Raw genomic sequence first — 14,672 nt, 5'->3', positions numbered from 1 at the left:
TTAATATTTCAGCACCATGCACTGTTTTTTAGCGTTTACAGTCTCTGATGCAAACATAAGCATAAAGGTTCGAAAGACAGGCTAGAAAATGATTACATTAAAAAAATCCATCTTGAGAATATTACTTTTCCCCCCCAGCGTTTTCAGTAGGAAGGGAGGACCGAGAGCTGAGACTCTTGCTTTCTGTCTCTGAATTTGATGCTGACTTGCTCTGTGACCTCGGAGAAGCCTTTTAGCAGGTTTTCCTTCAGTATAAAATGGGGTACTAACTATTACCATATACCTTTCGAGGTATAAAAATATGTGTTAAGTTCTCAGAAGTCCAAAGTTTAGCGGGGCTCTGCATCTGTAAAGCATACCAATAACAGCGGGGAAAAATTCTAAAAGCTGGTAAGAAACCTGCCATGTCACTACTGAAAAATTGTCGTTTTTTCCGTGGCACGCAGCGAAACGCACATTATACAAACAACAGAGTAAATAGTTATTGTTTCTGGGGTTTTGTGGGGGGTTTTTTGTTTTGGTTTGGTTTTTTTTTTTCTTTTTCTAAATGATTTCTTTTCTGCTTTTCTAGTGAGGAGGGACTGCAAGGCTAGGTCTCCGTCCTACCGTAGGGTTCTCCCATTTCCCTCCCTGTCTGCAACCTCTTATGCCCCATTGGAACCACATGTATTTCAACGAGGTTTAAAGCAGCAAATGACCATGTCACCATCGCGAAGGAATGAAATGTGGGCCTACTCATCATCTTGTAACAGCGTTTGAAAGAGAAAGCATGGCCTGTGTTTTCAGACAGTAAAAACCTGAATGTGTAGTAGCATTAGAAAAATGTTTGGCCTGGGTTTTTTTAAGTAAATTATATTCTTTTTTTTTTTGCTTGCAACATTCAAACTAAAAATTAATCGTAGAAAGTTGCTAGGATCCTCATAGTTATGGACAAACTGATATTTTATGGCAAGAGTCACTTCGTCCCTTTCCATTAATCCTCCTCCCAACTTCTGTGTAACTAATGTCAGAATAAGGAAAAAGTAATTTTTTTTTTCCTTGAATGATTTCAGACAAAATCAGCATGTTGTTTTAGAGATAAAAAGGCTAAAAACCGAGAGCTTAATTTTTCTTTTTTGATTTTTTTTTCCTTCTTTCAGCATATATAAAACCAGCATGAGCCAGAAACTTCACGGTTATTTTTTCTGTTGACCTCAATGAAAACTGGTTCCCTTGACTAACTGTGGGGAAAGTGGGTGGTATAACTGTTTGTAATTAAAAAGGGTTTATACGTTTGGAACCTTGCAGAGTCCCTAAATTTTGCATGCTGGTTTTTAAGAGACTAATGAAGTGCGCTCTGGCCAGATACAAGTTCCATAAAGCTCACACAGAAGATCCTACAAGATGTAAGTCAGTCTCGAGTGGGAGAGGTAGTTTTTAATGCTCCCAACCACAAGCACACCCCCAGATTCTTGCATTTACTCTCTCAGTATTGCATTTGTAAATCTATTCTCAGTAGCATGAATGGCAGAAATAATTTTTAGGCAGATTCTTTGTTAATAACATGCACCTTGAAGCTGGAGCAATAGAAGAACACCAAACACAAGTGCAAGACTTGTTCTAAAAAGAATGAAAACACGCAACATCATTGAAAGAGGTGGTGCAGTCTGCAGGAGTGTAATAGAAGAAGAAAGCATATGGTAATAGCAAATGTAGAGTAAACATAATGGACACAGCAAACCGACGCTTTGAGGAACTGTAAAAATTAGTCTAGTTTTGCCCTTTCTTTCCTGAAAGTTCACTCAAATGATGAACTAAGCATAGTCAGGCCAGACCAGAGGATCAAGAACATAATCGTATTTATCGTATGACACAGTGTGATCCTGGAAATGCTGAGCATCCCGGTCGCATTTTAGCATGACATCCGTGTGCTCCAAATTAGGTGTGGTCTTAAGGCGTGCGGGGCGTAACACAGGATCAGCCCCTTAGTCGACTGTTGTGGAATTGGCAGCCAAGTCACAAGAGACAACAACATCGGTCCAGAAACAAGTCAGAAGAGCAGATGACAAAACATTAGACATCACAGGAATGATTCTCTCTAGTAATAAAAGACAAGGATCTGGCAGAAAAAATATTATAGGTGAAGCCGCCAGCAGTATCTGCAGTTAAGCTTGTCTACCGCTTTCCAGTATAAGACCTTGTTTTCGCTCACGTAACGTTGCCAATTTTTAACTGTTCAGGATGAGCTTTTCAATCCTGAGTCTGCCTCAAGCTGAATTTTTTGGAAACTTCCAGCAGAAATACTTCTGCTGCTTCTAAGATCGGCATTAAGAGAAAACACATTGTTTCACAACAGTTTAAAATTTCTTAGAATCATCCCAATATCTATTTCAGAGCCAGGATGGGAAGTTTTGCTAAGGAGGAGAGGAAAAAGGAGGAAAAATCAGATAAGTTCCTTTTGTTGCCCTTGACCAAAAGGATCCACCCGAACTTGGCCGAGTTAGAAGCTGCTGAAAATTGTTGAGGTTTTTCTTGCGCGTGCTCAGTACGGATGGAGTAGTTCGCAGCCAGATTTTGCAAAGCCTCCATAGCAGCACCGAGTTTGCTAGGCTGGATTGGATCTGTAGTCAGTCTAGTCCGACCAATATTCTCCCTGACAGTAGGCTGCACTAGATGTTTGAGAGGAAAGGATAAGAAACCCTAGAGTCAGCAGATGATAGATACACGATCTATTCCTCCTTTAAGGTCTCATCCTAGTTAATAGTAGCTTATAAAATATGATCAGAATGACTGTCAGCAGTTCAGTTTTAAATTGTGTCTTTTAGAAGTCTATAATTCAACCATAAAAATTCCTTCCAGGCTGAAATCTGGCTTATACTCTCAGTTCAGAAGTCAAAATTCTCAACAGATTTTTTTAAATAGCCTGTTTTGAAGTGATAGAAAAGAAAACATAGTCATGTACAAATTCTGGACATTTCTTCCATAACGCACTTCATAATTCAGTTATGATAAGTATGATAAGTTTTAAACTGTTTTTTCCAAATGCTGGTCAGGCCCTAGAAGGAACGTGAGTAATTAAAATCTTCACCATTAACACTAGACATTCAAATGTGAATAGGATTCTCTGACCTCGGGATATTAGGAGTATTACGATATTAGGAGCTTATGTGATATAATTCCAAAACCTGTTATTCTGGTTTATCTTATAAATATTTAAATAATTTATTAAATGCGTACATATTGAAAAGCAAGGTAGAAATCCTCCTGTCCTTTCATGGCAAAAATCATTGTGAAGTCAGTCACTCAAAGGTTTTCCTAATTTAAGCATCAGAAGAAAGACATAACCTGGAAGTATCCAGGAGGAACAAGAAAGAGGTCCTCAGAGGGGACAAAGCAGATGCAAAACCTTTCTTGGGAGATCACAGCAGCTCTCATTACTACTGAGCTTCCCTTTGTAGTGGAGAAGATAGAGCAGCTCTTCCCATCCTTGGAATGCTTTCAAACATACTGTGCTTGGCACCCTGAGGTTAGCGTGATTTTTGAGCAGATAAAAGCCCCGTTACATGAAAAGGCAGATCCCACCCTCTTTCTTTTCTTTTTTTTTTTTTTTTTTTCCCCTGGTAAGAAAGAAAAGCCTTATTCCGTCTGCAGTTCCACTCATTTCAATGGGAGTCTTCACGGAATTAGGTGCTGCTTCACATAAGAGAAGCAGAGGCAAGCCTGTAGGTAACTTGCTACTTTGGGTTACTCTCCTTATCCTTTCACATTTCCCTGCCTAAATGCCCATCTTGCTGCATGTAAAGCTCTTCGTTTCCACTCCATTTCAAAGAGCTAGAATATTTTGTATTTTTAGGCATGAGAAAACCATCTCCCACTGTTTTTGACAATTGAAGAAGGTGGACTGAGGGAATCGGAGGAAAGCTCTATTTACTAAACACCACATGTAGATTACCACTGATTGTTTTTCTAAGGAAATTTATGACCTCTGTGGAGTAAATAAACTCCGTTTTTGGTAAAGAATCTGCAGCCCATCATTCATGCTTGCTTAGAGACATTACTGTCCATGTTGCTTTTATGTGGAAGGCTACAGTAAAGGGTGATGTTATGCCTAAAATAGACAGTTGGCAGCTCCAAAAAAAAAAAAAAGCGTCATTTCTGACATTACTTATCATGAGATTCTTGCTAGATTATGGCACATTCACTCTGATTCAGGAAAGAAAGAAAAGATAATGATAGGACAATTATAATTGTTGTAACTAATATGTTCTATTCATGCTCACACTTGCATGCCTAGCTACATTTACTGGCAAGTTACGGCGTTTTACACATCTGAAATAAACAGAGAGCTCTCGGTATGTGCAAAGTGTTTAGTAAGTCTGAAAGCTGTTTGCTCTGTATCTCAGAGTAAATGAGAACGGGACAGGCAATGTTCTGGCTGCTCACCCTGTACTCCTACCATTACACTCCTTCCCTGCTCCCCGTTCTGTGCTCCGGATCCAACAGAGCCATAACTGTTTAAGGCAATCATGAAAATTAAGTGAGAAAAAGGAACTTTAGTAAGTTGTTGTTTTCAGAAATATTAAAGTGTTTCTTATGCCCAAGTAACTCGGTGGTTTTCAGTGGTACTGCTCTTGATTTATAGCGGTGTGAGAGGAGGACTGGGCTGTTATTACCTATTAAGTCTATCTAATTTAATAGATGCACACATTTGTGCTTGTTTTCTTTAGACTATCATCATATGTGCAATTATCAATACAACCTTTAGTAAATACTACTCTACCTGTGAGAGTATTCTGAATTTGAACCAAGTAAGTGCCTTTCTGAGTGATGATCCCACGTCCTTAACTCACCCCATTGTATGTCAGCACGTACGCGATGTAATGCCACTGGGGTTTTGCCTCCTCTAGAAAAACGATCTGGTTTTGACGAGGGGTGTCAAAAATAGTTTTCCACCCTCAGATCCACTCAAGTAGTAGTAGAAATGGTTGCCTCACTGGTGTGGACAAGGTCGGGTAAGTTCATGGCTTGCCGTAGCAAACCATGCTTGTCAAGGGCTCATGGGACAACTTGCCTGCACAGGATTTGGCTCGGGATGTATAGAATTTGTTACAATAGGTGTTGAACTCAACTGTCCACACTGGAAGAGCAGTTGTTTTCAACACTACTCCAAGATGTGTGGAGAGCGGGCAGGCATTTTGACAACAGTTGTCAAAAACACGTCTGTCTGGGATAGGTGCACGCCTACTGAAATACTGACGCTATAAAAGGCCCAATTCTGTAAACCTGGGATAGTGCAAAGCCCGCAGCGTCAGCATGGACTGTGACTTGCTCTGCTGACATACACTTGCAGGATGTCAGAAGATGAACAGGATTTTGAATACACTGTCACTTATCATCTCCATAAATATGGTACACAAGGCCGCAAGCCAATCGTCAAAACTGGATGACTTCTAATATCATGCATTCTAATTTAAAGAAAAGTTGACTTTGATAGAACAGTTAGTGGAAGAAAATACCCATGTTACAAGCAAGTGATCAATACTCCCATCACATGAAGCTGATGACATAATGCATAACGCTGAATCTTGCAGCCCCCTCCTATGCTACACACTCTTACCTGAAAAAGCGTAGGAAACTGAATTGCCAAACCAGCCTGGAGCTCTACTGGTACCTCTACTTCTTAGATGTTCATTATTAATTGACCAGCTCCATGGAAGTGTCATGAAAGAAGCAGATTGTAACAGAAGTTTTCTTTTCATATCGTATTTCTTTTTGTAATTGGGCAAAAAATAAGCTAGCATATCAGGAAGGAAACTGAAGCTGAAGTTATTTTCTAACTGGTAAAAGAAAATGCCATTTTGTACGGAACAACTTGTAGTTGACCTTTGCAATGAATGCCATAGAATATTATTTTGGCCACAAATGGAACAACATTTTTAGAAGGATTAACTTTTAATCTGTCTGTCTGTCCATCCATCTATCTGTGCAGGATTTTAAAAAGACTGAAGCAAGCTAGCTGCTCACTCTCACTTATAATTGCATCTATAAAACTTTAAAACTGCGCAAGATCTTTCTCTACTGTGCTGGATGCCATTAGCATTAGCATATTACCACAGAAAAAGAATCTAAAGTAGACAGTGAACTTCGTAAGAAATCTTCCAAAAACCTTCCTTCCCTCAAAAACTTTAATCCCCAACAAGAACCTGACTTTCACAAAGCTCTGTAAAATATACGAACTGTTCAGTACGCTCAAAAAGTTGATAACAGTCAGAGTATTTTTTGATAATGAGAAAATCCAGAACTATATGAGATGGGAAAAAGTAATTTTTGAGGAATTTTGAAACCCTGGAGAAATTTCAGTGCTCAATCACTGCATTTATACTCGGGAGATATTTTTTTCTTGGCATTGTCTCTTTTTTTTTTTTGGCATTGGTACAGGTTTCTATCAGACTGCGTGTCCTATGGCATTCACACCAGATTGCAGAAGTACCACGCAGTCATTCTTTGTCTTTCCTGGCCCTGGACTTCAGGCGAATGTCAGCCTTACAAATAATATGGGCACTCAAGACTTTAGATACTTTACAAACACTTTGTAACAGAGGGATAAAAAAGATAGCAAGAAGAGGGGAAGAATCTCTCCAGATTCAAAGGTTCCGTATTGGCACTCTGTAGCAATTCCCAGTTAAAGTGCTTTAGCCGATCCCAGTTGCAATATAGGTTCATTGGAAAGGGTGACTGGATATGTCCTTTGGCTGATCTGAACACATTGCCTATAGTTTAAAATCAACATCTTAACTTGTTCATAATTTAAAAAAAATGTATCTAAAATTCATTAGTCTAAGAGTATTTTAAAATGCTTCTGTATTTTCCATCATGGTGCTAAGTCAAAACTGGCGGAACGGAAATTCAAGAGAAGTAGCAAAGAAATAAAAAAGTATCCTACTCTGTTTCCCAGCTACAGAATCGATCAAAGCTGCCAGAGGAGCACCTTCTACAAAAGGAAGACTGTCTAGAGAAGAGGTAAGAATATTCTCAGGAGCTCTGCTGAAGTCATTGCTTCTTATCCAAAAGAAAGGCAGAAGCGTGTAATTGTACCCTTCCTTTAAAACCAGGTCTTACTGCTTTCCTGCGTGTTACAGATCACATGTTACTTTACACTGGAAGCTTAGTGCTAAAATCTAAAACATAAGGGCCAAGTTCTGCTCTTAGATACACACACACAACTCCAATGAACTCAAAGAGAGCTGTGTTCATATGTTTAGCAATGGAATTTGGCCCTAAATATTTAAACATTTATTCAGAGAGAAAAAAAAAGCTTCTCTGATACATTTGTATCTGATATCTAATGTCTGCAGATTACCACCACTGGGCACCCACCTTGGGGGATGAAAAGTTTTGGGGAACCATAAACTCCACATTCTACCTGCTCTGCACAGTTAAATAACATGAATTTGTTTCAGGACATTGAGGAAATTAAATCCTTAGCAACCTGTGGCTGATGTTACTTATTCTGCAGGCCAGGAGTAATTTGATGCAAATTCCTGGCATTATTCCTATATTTCAAGAAATTACTGTTTTGAATGGACTGATTCTGGAAACTTTCATTATATGAATATGCAATCCAAAAAGAACTAATGTTCTCTGCAGAGGAAAGCTCAGTGTTCTGGTTAAGTCATGCTTATCTTTCAAAGGCTTATGACAGGAGTCCTTAATAACCTAAACATGTCATTTGGACATGGTTAACCTGAGAATCCCACCTGCTCTCCACCGCAAAATGACCCCAGATGTATGTTTGTTAAGGATACAGAGGGTTCAGAAACCTGCAAATTTTCTGCAAGCAACAGAAAACTCCAATTTGTAGATCTAATATAAGTAAAAAACAACTACATACACGTGTTTTTCCTTGGACAAATGACAGCTGGAGGAGAGCTCCAGCTCTAGAGACCAAACATAGGTGTCCACTTTTGGATGAACTGAATTGGTCTCTTGCCTGCACTGACTGTGTTGGCTGGGTTTCCATTGACTAGGATGGGAACCCGAACACAGCCCACATGTAGACACCTAATTTTAGGTGACTGCACCTGAAATTGAAACCTACTCCTGGTATCGTAGTTGCCAGAATAGGTACTGTTATTAGAGTAATCACTATGGTTTTGGTTCAGACAGGGTTCAGCTACCTTGGTTGTGCATTCTGTGCAGTACGGTGGTTTCAGTTAAACGGTGGCAAGCAGGAGAGCAAGAGCAATGGGCAGGTATGATTACACGGGTGATGAATCTTGAGGCTGTTTTGCTTCAGTGAGTTCCTTGAGATCTATATGGACAATGTTTAGCTAAAGCTGCTACCTGCTCCCTACCTACTCTGGCTACTAGTGTTGGCTTTTTCCCTTGCTTGGGACAATTGGAGCTTTGCCTCCTGTTTACCGCTTTCATTTTTAAGTGACCAGGACATGTAGCATAGAGCCAAGGTGCTATTTTCAGAGCCACGTGTTTTTTGGGCACAGTCAGCTTTGTAAGACTCTGCACCAAGACTTAATTTCTGTTGTTAGAGCCTTTTGGCTGGAGCTCTCTAATCATAGAGGTCACCCTCAAATATCTCTGGCTATTTTGGCTGGATGCTGCCAAAATGCTGTGACCATTGTGGGAAGTAGGTGGGAACAAAAGCATGTGCACAGTTTTAAGTTCATTAATAACCATGGCCAGTTGGGCTTTCTATCCAGGTCTTGCATTGGTGCTAACAAGGTAAGTTAAGAATGATCCAGGACCAAGAAATTCTTTGCTGGTACAAATCATGATTTTGGTTTGCTCTGGTGGTTATCTTGGTTGAGATCAAACCTCAAGCGTTACTTCAGATAATATACACAATTATTAGCATATGTTTCCTTCATTGCGTGTGGAAACTCCCAACCTCATTTGTGGAAGCCATGGTTTTGAATAGCGTACATCAAAGTAGCATTATTTAAGCTATAGCCTCAGTTAGTTGGTTGGGGAGGCTGAACGAGTTGGTGGCTGGGAAAAGGACCCCTCCAAGTAGTTTTTCTTCAAGTGAATTGACTCAGATCAGTCTTGCTTTCATTGTATTTTCTATTTTATTTGTATGCTGCTTACTTAAGGGTGTGCGTATAGTGTTGGCTTCCAAGAGGAGCGTTAATGCACGTGCAAAATGACTACTACAGATTGAAGCCCTTGGTCACAACTGGATTACACAACACAAACTTCTATCTTCAAGACCACAGTGCTACCTAATTCTCTTTCTCCAGGTCTTTAATTTCCAGGCATTGGAATTGCCTTAAATCCATTTTGGCACAGAATACGTCGTTATTTTCATATTGCACTAGTCTACTCTCTTGCTTTCATCCATATGAGCCAGGAGTGAATAAGAGTTGGCAACTTCATACTCAACTATTATATTGCAGAGTACACTTTAATCAGCACCCTAATAAATAGCACGCCCAATTAATTGGGACATTTGCCAGCAAACCAATTCACTTCCCTACACTTCACTGACTGTAAATGATGGATAAATAGCATGCTTGCTGTTGTCTGTGAGCCTATTAGTTGTAATTAACAGGTATGATTTGGTGTTCCCTGGCATGTGTTTCCTCAGTAGCACTCCGCTCATTTTTGAGTTGGCTCCCTGTTCCAGTGCAGTTGCTAAGAATAAATAAAGGACAGATTTCCCTTTCAATATTTGCTTAAATCAATGCAGTGCTTTTGTATTTAAAAAATAATTAATGTAATCTACGTATTTCTATGTATTACATTCCTATATGGTTTTGACAATAAAGGTGATGATAATTTAATTAGCACGTTTCTGTTTTAGTTAGCATAGCAAACACAACTTTGCCATAGGATGGAATAATTTATAATAAAAGGGAGGGATTTCTGCTGCAGGTTTCTAATGCTACCTTTTTTACCAGGGGTTGCACGGTGGCTTGCTTTAAAGTGGTGCTTCCTTGAGGGAGATCCACAGAAGTCCAATCTCTTTTCTGAAAGCGGTATATGCTATGGTTTACTGTACGCATGTGACACTTTCTCTTATTTGGGCACCCTTTGCCAAAGATTTAAATACAATTGAACACAGCAAACCTTTCTAATCCCTGCGTTCCTCATCGATTGTTTTAACAGAGACCGAAAAAAATATTGGAAGCAAATGAATATGAAAAGGGAAATGGTACTGGGGAAATCTCAACACGGGACCTTAAAACCCAGGATGGTGATGGATCAGCAAAGGGTAGAAACATTCATGTAATTAAAGGAGAACACCATTTGTGGGTTATCTGAAAAGAATTGTCTGTGTTGGCATTTACTTTGACTTGTTGGCAGGAGGAAAAGAAACCACCCTGTACCACTGCATACGGTTCCTGATTAGCTGTGGCTTCTGCAGAGGCTCCATCTCTTCTGTGGAGAATGGAGGATTTCTTTCATTACATAATCTGGTTACTTTCTTTTTTTTTTTAAATAATTTTTTTTTTTCTCTCTTGTGTGTGCAAATTCTCTTTGCACCAATGCTTCTATACTGAGGTTATTATGCCAAAGGAATGCAAGCATCTAGAGTAACAATGGTTCATTTTCCTTTAATGACTTTGTCGACAGGATGGAGACATTTTTGTGGTGTGATGAATTCACTCGGTCTCCCGTTGTGTTTTCTCCACATGCTTTGGAAACTCTCTCTCTCTTTCTCCGAGAATTGTGGCCATCCACTCCAGCAAGAGCTTCATTACTTTATATTCATTGTATTTAAATGACACCCCAGTGGTACTGACCTCCTGGGATGATTGATGTAAATTATATGCTATGTAGAGGAAAATAAAATCTTTTCCTGACTTTTTATGTTCTGGAGAGAAATAAAAAGTGAAAACAAATGACAGAGAAAATCACGCCTATTCAAAGTGAAACTTTGTAAGTATTATGGTTTGAGCAGACTCCAGTTCGTAAAAGTGCTGAGACAGTTTATAATGACCTTACAATCTGAAAGGTGACCTGAAAATGGAAAATAATTTTCTATGTGCCCTTTTTTGGTTCTGTGTAATGCATAACAAAAACTTGATCATTTTTTTTTCCCTCTCTGTGAAGTATAGTAAGAATTCAGACTCAAGTACGGAGCAGCCACTGCACTTTTACCAAGCACAGTAACACACAGTGCTAGAAGGGACATTGTGCTCCTGTCCTCTTTCCTCCCGTCTGCTAGTAAATTTTTTGGTATAGATTTAAGATTCCATAGCCAGTAAGTATCTGTCTTGGTCAATTACTCTGCCAGGAGTTATGACCTACAGAAATGGCAACAGGGGGAATATTCTTTCATCAGCCCAGCTCACCATCGGGTAGTAACTTCAATCACTTCTGAAGTGGTAACCGCTCACTGCGGGCAAAAGGGGTTTGTGCAGAACAGAATTTGTAAGAAAATGTTCTGTCAGTGCTTTTTCAGGCACCTCACCAAGTCACGTTGCCTCTACTCAAGCTCCTGGAAATTACATACTTCATATTGGCCATGCGCAACCCTATTATCCCAGTAATCCCCTTATTAAAATTGCCGTATGGAATTGGCAGTTATTTCTTTATTTTCTATGTTTTTATATTAGCCTGTCCTACCAAATCTGATATACATGAAGATATGCATGGTACTTATCACAGACATGTCAGCAATATGCTGCCTTGCCTTCCTCATTTTAATATAAGGTTGTAGCAAATCACAGAATTTGGCTAAAAACTTGAGTTGCCTCAAGGAAGCCTGCAGCATCTTTCATAACTTGACAGAATGCTTTGATTCTCCTTTTCACCAGGAAAATGCTTATCAATAATTCTGCTTTGGCTGGGGTTGCCCAGGTGTTTTACAAGGTATAGGAATAGATCAGGCCATCCTCCTCGCAGCAGGAACGAGACTTTGCTGTGCATGCAAGAATCAGCAGCATGAGGCCTCTTATTCTCTAGGATATTAGCTGCTTGGTGTTTTGCCCTGTTGCTGTCAGTGCTTGGGCTGGAATCCGCTTTACTTTCATAATCGTAAGCAACAGCAGAAGGGAGAGAGGTTGGCGGCACTCAGCAGAGAGCAGCAGAATTGCCTCGTCTTTCTGAAGCTGATGTGGGAGGTGGGAACAGGAAGGAAACAACATGAAGGGGACTGACAGGGCTTTTATACGAAGTAGTAAGGACGGGGAGTGAATGGTAGCCAAAAAAAAAAAAAAGAAGAAAAAAAGTAAGGGTAGCAGAAGGAAGCTAAGGGAAAAAGGCAGAAAATAAGATGACTTTCTAATAATCTGGAATTCGGATGGCCCCTAGAGTGTTAAGATCATTGCAGTGGTTACCAGAGCCTCTTCCTTTTCTTATCCCTCAAAAAAAGAGAAGTAAAAGGCTAAGATGTACATAAAATAACAAAGTCTCCAAGCTATTGGTTTCTTAGAATGAATCCTAGTAGAAGTAATATGATCCTGTTCAGTGTGCAGGCAGGAATTTGAATTAAAAATGGACTGAGAAGGGCAAAGCAAAAGACACACTGTAACTTTGCAAGTTACATGCCCTGCAAATCTTCAAGAAAAGCAAGATTTTTGGTGGTCAAGAAAGCACTAACATTTACTCCATTTACCTCTCTCTGTTGGTCACATTTATTAATTACAGTTTATACCACGGTGCAAATCAGCCTGTCTCCTAACAAACCTGCACGTGCACTTGCTGATGAGTGGCATGACCAAACTGAAATCACAAAAACCTACAATTAGGAGGTGCTGAAGAAAGAAAAGGTTAAAAGAAGAAAGTAAAGGTAGGTTAAATGCTCTAGCTCGCCTAGTCATGCCCTTCCCTATCAGCCTGTTGAGATGACAGGACACTGGAAGATGAAAGCCGCCATTGCCAGCAAAGAGAGGGAAAACATAGGCCCTGCCTACAGATGGAAGGTATTTAACCACCTCGACGCATTTAACCACCCTGGTACGGTTAAAATAGTACAACTTGTTATGTCATAGTAAGGATTCACTGGTATTTCCAAAGGTAAAAGCGCACGCAGACAGCTGTTTTACACGGTGAGGAGAAGACGCTGTACTATCTTCAAACACCTCCACAGTGTTTGGAGTCTGTAGCTGCAGCCATGAGGGTGCGCTGGGACGTGCGGTGAGGCCAGACACCTGTGTAAGCGCACACATCCCCCCCGCTGCGGGGGATCCAGCCCCCTCTCCCCAAACCTTCCCGCTCTTCAGCGCTCAGAGCAGCCCTGGAGCAGCCCTGAAGCCTCTCCTCGCCACCCTCCCGCCACGCCCGGCGCTGAGGGGGAAGGGGGGGTGGCCACGGCCGCCCGGGCCCTCCCCTCAGCCGGCAGGCAGCACCTGCGGGAGGCGGGCCGGGAAGAGCGATCCCGCGGCGGGCTGAGAGGAGCGGAGGCGACGGCGGCGGCGCGGAGGAGGAAGCGGCGGCGAGGCCCCGCCCCGCCCGGCTCCACCCCTCGCCCTGGGAGGCCGCGGCTGCCACACAGCAGATGGAGGCGGCGACGCGCCGCGGCCGGTGTGTGGCGGAACCGGCCCCTCCCCTCCGCGGGCGGCGCCATTTTACCCCCCCTCGCAGCGTGAGCGCCTTAGCGCCGGAGCCGCGGCTGCTGTGGCGCCGGAGGTGGCGGCGGGGGGGGAAGAGGGAGAGAGGCCGCCGTTTTCCGCCCCCCTCATTTCTTGCCTCGGTCCAGGCAACGCGTGGAGGGGAAGGGACGAGGTTCAGTTCCTGCCCCTCGCTTTCCCCTTTCGGATAGCCGCACACGGGGTGGGGGGAACTGGGCACCAGCAAGCCAGCTTGCTCCTTCCTTCCTTCCTTCTTCCCTGCCTTCCTCCCTCCCCTGCACATCTCAGCCTCATCCATCCATTCATCCATCCATCCATCCCCGGGGTGAGCCTTTGAGTGAGTCACCAGCGAGGGCATGTAATTAGACAATGTTGCTGTGAACTAACTTCGCAGGGCTGCTCATTTTTGGGGCCTTCAGAAATATTAACCTTGCTTGTTCCCAGTCAGTGATACCTGTGAAGCGCTGCTTGGTTGGGAGGGGGCGGCTGGGGGTGTCTGTGGGCGCGGGGGCTTTTGCTAACCCCATCTATATTCGCGGGTTTGCGTTCCATAGGTCATGCTGGCCAGGTGTGAGCAGCAGCCTGCCAAGCGTAGCCGCCGTGGGGGTATATGGCCAGCAGCCTTGCAAAGGGGCTTCTTTGCATAAAGCGATCCGTTCTGGTAGCGAAGCCAAGATGCTGAGGAGCGACGCTGCCTGGGAGCCAGCTGCCAGCTTGCTTCCAGCTCTGCAGCTGCCTCACCGGGCGATTTTGGGTGGAAGTGCCAGACCTGGGCTAGCTGGCTGCTGGGAGGTTGCAGCGAGCACCTTTTGCCATGTTGCGCTCTTGCATCTGTTTTCTTGTGGCTTGTGTGTCTTGTTACACGCGTTTACCCTGCCCTGTTTGTTTTGTTGTCTTGCAACTAATCTTGAAGGTGTTTCTGGAACTTTTATTGTAGACTTAAAATTATGAGAGGGAGGCCAGGCTTTGGCCTGCAGTATGCCGTGTACTTTTGGGTATTACTGATTACTTCTTGTTGCTCTGATGCTGTGAAATGTCAGTAGTTTGTAGTTTTTCTCTGGAGGAAGTGGATTTTATTTGTTTTGCACAAACAAGCATGGCAGTTTATTAATAGGAAGCTTGTAATATTCCTTATAGAAATTATTAGTCCTTACAGAA

At 42.1% G+C, this 14,672-nt stretch overlaps 1 protein-coding gene across 9 annotated transcripts in view; it reads left to right on the top strand.

Annotated features, from left to right (window-relative positions):
- Positions 1 to 13,351: 13,351 nt before the first annotated feature.
- Positions 13,352 to 14,672, top strand: part of SUPT3H (SPT3 homolog, SAGA and STAGA complex component) — a 283,193-nt gene continuing 281,872 nt past the window's right edge. For 3 of the 9 annotated variants that reach the window (XM_054820118.1, XM_054820113.1, XM_054820110.1), the window contains exon 1: positions 13,550 to 13,839. The gene's annotated coding sequence lies outside the window, so the exon portion shown is untranslated. Of the gene's footprint in view, positions 13,468 to 13,507; positions 13,852 to 14,672 lie in introns of those variants that run through there. The other 6 variants (XM_054820114.1, XM_054820117.1, XM_054820115.1 and 3 more) reach the window with 5 other exon arrangements.

The sequence above is a fragment of the Grus americana genome, chromosome 3 (assembly GCF_028858705.1).
Source record: "Grus americana isolate bGruAme1 chromosome 3, bGruAme1.mat, whole genome shotgun sequence".
Lineage (NCBI taxonomy): Eukaryota > Metazoa > Chordata > Aves > Gruiformes > Gruidae > Grus > Grus americana.
Note: the sequence above shows the minus strand (reverse complement) of the source record. Positions and strands in the feature narration are given on the sequence as shown.